The sequence below is a fragment of the Cannabis sativa genome, chromosome 6 (assembly GCF_029168945.1).
Source record: "Cannabis sativa cultivar Pink pepper isolate KNU-18-1 chromosome 6, ASM2916894v1, whole genome shotgun sequence".
NCBI classification, from domain to species: Eukaryota; Viridiplantae; Streptophyta; class Magnoliopsida; order Rosales; family Cannabaceae; genus Cannabis; species Cannabis sativa.
The window spans coordinates 50,157,859-50,163,450 of record NC_083606.1 but is presented as its reverse complement, the minus strand read 5'-3'; positions in this window follow the sequence as shown (position 1 = coordinate 50,163,450).

Below are 5,592 nucleotides of genomic sequence, written 5' to 3'. Positions count from 1 at the left end.
TTGGTTGAATAGTCAAGTTGACATTAATTTGATGAGTGAGAGTGTTCCTTTTATAGCATTTCAACTAGGGCTTAGTGTTGAATTATATGGATTAAAAAAGAATAAAATATTGGCCAAAAAATACCTCTTGCCCGTACACAATAAGTGGACCAACTCTAGTTACAATTTTGCCACTTTATTTCAACCACTTATTCTTCTTTTCAATAATACCATATTTTCCAATTCAGCCTTATAAATGCCAAAACTATTTACTTAATAATTATAGTTAATTACTAAATAAAATTGTCATTTATTAATTAAACCATACAAAGTCTCTTAATTAACAAATTGACCCCAAAATCTTTTTTCTTCACAATTAAGCCCTTGCTTAGTGAAAATTCGTAAATAAGACATAGTCTAATTTTAGAATTATAATTGATTAATTAAAATCAATTAACTGAGTCTGCAAGCAATATTATCTCAACTAGTGAGGGGACCATGGGCCTATATAACCGAGCTTCCAATAAGCAGATCTAGAATTTACCAAGTAAATTTTCTAACTTAATAATTCCTCATTTAACCACTATAGAACCTCGAATTGAATACACTCTCAATTATATAGAACGCTCTATATGTACCACGATATAGATACGTTATGATTATCCATTGTTACAATCCTAATAGTCAAGGATCCTCTATAGATGATCTACATTGAATAGGGACAAATTTACCGTTCTACCCTTCAATGTATTTTATCCTCAAAACACTTTGCTACCTATAAATGATTTTCGTAAACTAATATAATTACTGAAATGAGTTCTCAATCATTTATCTCTATTCAGCCAAGCTCGAAGGAAATCATCGTTTCACTTCTATGTCCAGATAGAAGCTATAGATTCCATATCTATGATTACGCTCCCACTCAATTGTACTATCATGTTCCCAAAATGTACGCATCACCCAGACCAAAAGGTAGGCTTCACTAACAAATCGAAGAACACAAATAACACTCTTGAGATCGAACCTAACCATGTCAGGATTAAGATCCATAGACCTAAGATCAACCATTGATATTGACTTAGAAAGATATAACGGTAAGTTTAGGATATCTTATCTAAGTTCAATATTGGTCCCTTCCCATGTATACTCCATACATCTGATACTGGTAAACTTTGCCAATGCACTGGAAAGGACATAACACTTATCCAAGGTGTAAGAATACCGATCGCAGATTATCATGCCAGTCTAAATCTAGTGAACTGACAAATCATGAGAATTAAACTTTTTGAACATATAATCATGATTATATTACACTGTGCTGACAACACTATAATCATGAACAAATACATATGTTATGGACTTAATAAATTTATACATTAAACATAATCATGAAGTAAATCATGTGAACCATGCAACATAAAATGCGATTTCTGATCTTTATTAATTAGTAAATCTGATTATATTGAAATGGGTTTTATTTAGGGCACAAAACCCAACAAACTCCCACTTGCACTAATATAAAACAAAAAGTGCATTTCAAATAATCTTAACACCTTGATATCCAGATCAAGTGTAGTATATAGTATTCTCTCCGTAATAGGATCTGACAGATTTTATTCAATACAACCTTTCCTCCACAATTACATTTCCTTAATCACAAAATGCTTGATATTGTGAAATTCCTCTCTATATGTCTACTCCTCTAGGGATACTGGATTCTTTACTTTTTGGCAACTACTTCTGTGTTAGTCAGGAAGTAACACTAGTAGTTAATAAATGTTGGTACAATGCCAAAAATGTATAGAACTTTCCTTAGACTGAATAAGTATCTTTCCTGCAACTTTAACATTCAGTCTCACTGGTAGACTTAGAGACTTTAGATAGGTTTTTACACTTCTCCAAAATCACTACTCCACCCCCAGAGTAATTACCATCTCATCAGCAAACTTTCTAGCACTAAGGCAAGTCTAGAAACCTGATTTGGTGTAGTCTAAGAGTATTAAATACCACCCTTATCAACTAACATATAGTTCATCTTCTTGATCTTAAAAATTACTTGATTGCCTTCCAATGTTCCTTTCCTGGATAATCTGATACTAACTCATTACTCCCACTCAACAGCAGGTGTTTGGTCTAATGCATAACAAAGCATATCTGAGACCTCTCACTGTTGATTCAAGGAATTCTTTTCTTGGCCTTTATCTTTTCTGGAATAGTTGAAACTTTTCCTTAGATAAATATAATCTATGTCTAGAAGTCGAGAAGCTTTTATAGATTGCCATTAGAAAAAATGCTCCAGCATCTTACCAAAGTAAGTTGCTTGCACTAGAGTAATTAAATTACCAGGCATACCACAAGCCATAAGTTTAGATAATCTCTAACCTATAATACTAGGAACAAGAAGCTTTGTTAAGTCCATTGAATAGACTTATTTTCAAAAATTTCCTTTCTTCTCCTTGTAATAGAAAACCTTTGGTAACTCCATATGAATGGTTTTATCCATAATTCTCTTGGCTTTACTTCTTAGTTCCTTATTCTCACAATCCATTACTTGTTTAAACTAACAAGGGATTTCATCAAAAGTGTCTTCCAAGTCATAACAGGGTGAGTTCCTTGAAACCCTCCGACTACGAAAAGGTACCGTGACTTTCTGTGTAAGAACATAAGTGGAATTATCCTCTTCGGTTGTGTCAAGACAATAGAGGCAGTGTGACCATCTTATTTCGAATAAGATGATAGAACACTTTAGAATCAAGAAAAATATCTTATCTCCTCTATTTTGCTACTTTTTTTTTTTTCAAACTTAGTCATTTTCTTAGAAAAGTAGTGTTTGTTGAAACAAACACTTTTTTATCTAATGACTATGGGATGGTCCACCCCTAATCACTTAGAATAGCTATCAAACATGCAAACCTTGGTTAACATTTTTAGCTTTTCTTAAGATCACGATTAGGTCATCCATGAATCTAGTAATGATTTACACTAAGTACACAACCATTTGATCATTTTGAAATTTTCCTATCACTAGGGTATTTCCCTAGAAGGACTTAGGCAACTGCTAGTAACTAATCATAAACCTTATACTATCATCAATATGCAAATCGAATTCTGGGGAGGTAAGTTTGAATACAATTCAAATTCAACTTAATGATCTTTGAACTGCATATCCAAATATTTCTCCACTCCTATCATTTCGCAAGATCTTTAACCACTTACCTTAATGTTTTTCACCATTGCTAGAAAGTCATGAAATTTCTTAAACATTTCAAATTTCTTTGCATAAGGTAAAATCTAGAGTGATCTTCTTAAGAACATAACGATAACTCATATCCATCCCTTAATGTACATTCATATTCCAATATAGATGATCCTACTTTCAAGTGGTTATAGGAATATATTCTCTTAGCAAAGAATCATCTTGTCAAGAACACTATGAACAAGATGCTAATGTCATAGATATATAAGAATGTGGTTGTTGTCATTTGATGACTTAGGTCTAGTTACAATAAAGAGTTCTTAGAATAGTCTAACTGGATCTTGGTCACAGAATACTAAACTCATATTCCATACATTAACATACAGTTTGAATCCATTGATAGAAAATGGATATTAATAACTTGTGAAAGTTGAACTGTATTGTATTCTGGAAACTGAAATAAAATTTCTATTTGGAATCTAAAATTTAAAGTCAAAGACTTAAATTTATACCAAATATTTCTTGAGTTATTATTCTTTCTTGGACCACCACTACTAATCTAACTCTAAGTCTAATTTGCCTAAAGTAAGCATATACAAGTAGGAGATTTCTAAGATCGAGGATTTATATCATTTCGGAATAGAATGTCGGGAATATAGTCATCTGCACAATTTAATTTCATAAGAGAATATAGAATGACATCATAAGCAGATGATCTATAAACCATTCTTCCAACGATATATTATTTAAGCTAATTCGAAATGAATAAGCTAAGAGGAAAAATTAGGATAATTTTGATTAAAATAAGAATCCAACAATGTCCCGATAGGCGAGAGTCAAAGTTATTCTTATTTTATACGAAATTTACAACTACAATTAATAACAGAAAATAACATGGTTCAATATAAATTCACACACAATTCAGAAATTATTAAGCATTTAGCAAATAACAAAGACATGTAAAAATACAAAACAAGCACATCTTAAATAATTTCCAAGGTTTCCAACAAACTGATACAGTGTCCCGGTAGGCGAGAGTCAAAGTAATCATTCATTGAATAGAGTTGTCAGCTCATCTAAAATGGACACCATTCTAGCAACTTTTTATTCGATCAAAATAAGAATCCAACGTTGTCCCGGTAGGCGAGAGGCAAGGTTATTCTTATTGAAAAATTGAAAAATTTCGAAATATCTACATTTAAAATAAATAAATGCAATTCGAAATAAATGCAATTCGAAATTTCTAGACTTTTGCATCCCGAGACCTCTATTATTCCTAAGAACCTGAAAACATAAAAAACAAGCGTAATTCCGTCCTAAAACAGTGAAAAGCGAACATAAAATCGATCCAAAATATAGCCTAAAAATAGCCTAACAACTAGTGAGGGGACCATGGGCCTATATAACCGAGCTTCCAATAAGCAAATCTAGAATTTACCAAGTAGATTCCCTAACTTATTAATTCCTCATTGAACCACTATAGAACTTGGAATTGAATACACTCTCAGTTATATAGAACGCTCTATATGTACCACGATATAGATACGTTATGATTATCCATTGTTACAATCCTAATAGTCAAGGATCCTCTATAGATGATCTACATTGAATAGGGACAAATTTACCGTTCTACCCTTCAATGTATTTTATCCTTAAAACACTTAGCTACCTATAAAGGATTTTAGTAAACTAATATAATTACTGAAATGAGATCTCAATCATTTATCTCTATTCAGCCAAGCTCGAAGGAAATCATCGTTTCACTTCTAAATCTAGATAGAAGCTATAGATTCCATATCTATGATTAGCGCTCCCACTCAATTGTACTATCATGTTCCCAAAATGTACGTATCACCCAGACGAAAAGGTAGGCTTAACTAACAAATCAAAGAATACAAATAACACTCTTGAGATCTAACCTAACTATGTCAAGATTAAGATCCATAGACCTAAGATCAACCATTGATATTGACTTAGAAAGATATAACGTTAAGTTTAGGATATCTTATCTAAATTCAATATTGGTCCCTTCCAATGTTTACTCCATACATCTGATATTGGTAAACTTTGCCAATGCCCTGGAAAGGACATAACACTTATCCAAGGTGTAAGAATACCTATCACAGATTATCATGCCTTTCTAAATCAAATGAACTGACAAATCATGAAAATTAAACTTTTTGAACATATAATCATGATTATATTCCACTGTGTTGACAACACTATAATCATGAACAAATACATATGTTCTGGACTTAATAGAATTTATACATTAAACATAATCATGAAATAAATCATGTGAACCATGCAACATAAAAGCGATTTCTGATCTTTATTAATTAGTAAATTTGATTATATTGAAATGGGTTTTATTTAGGGCACAAAACCCAACAAGGATACGAACTTGGAGTTTTCAA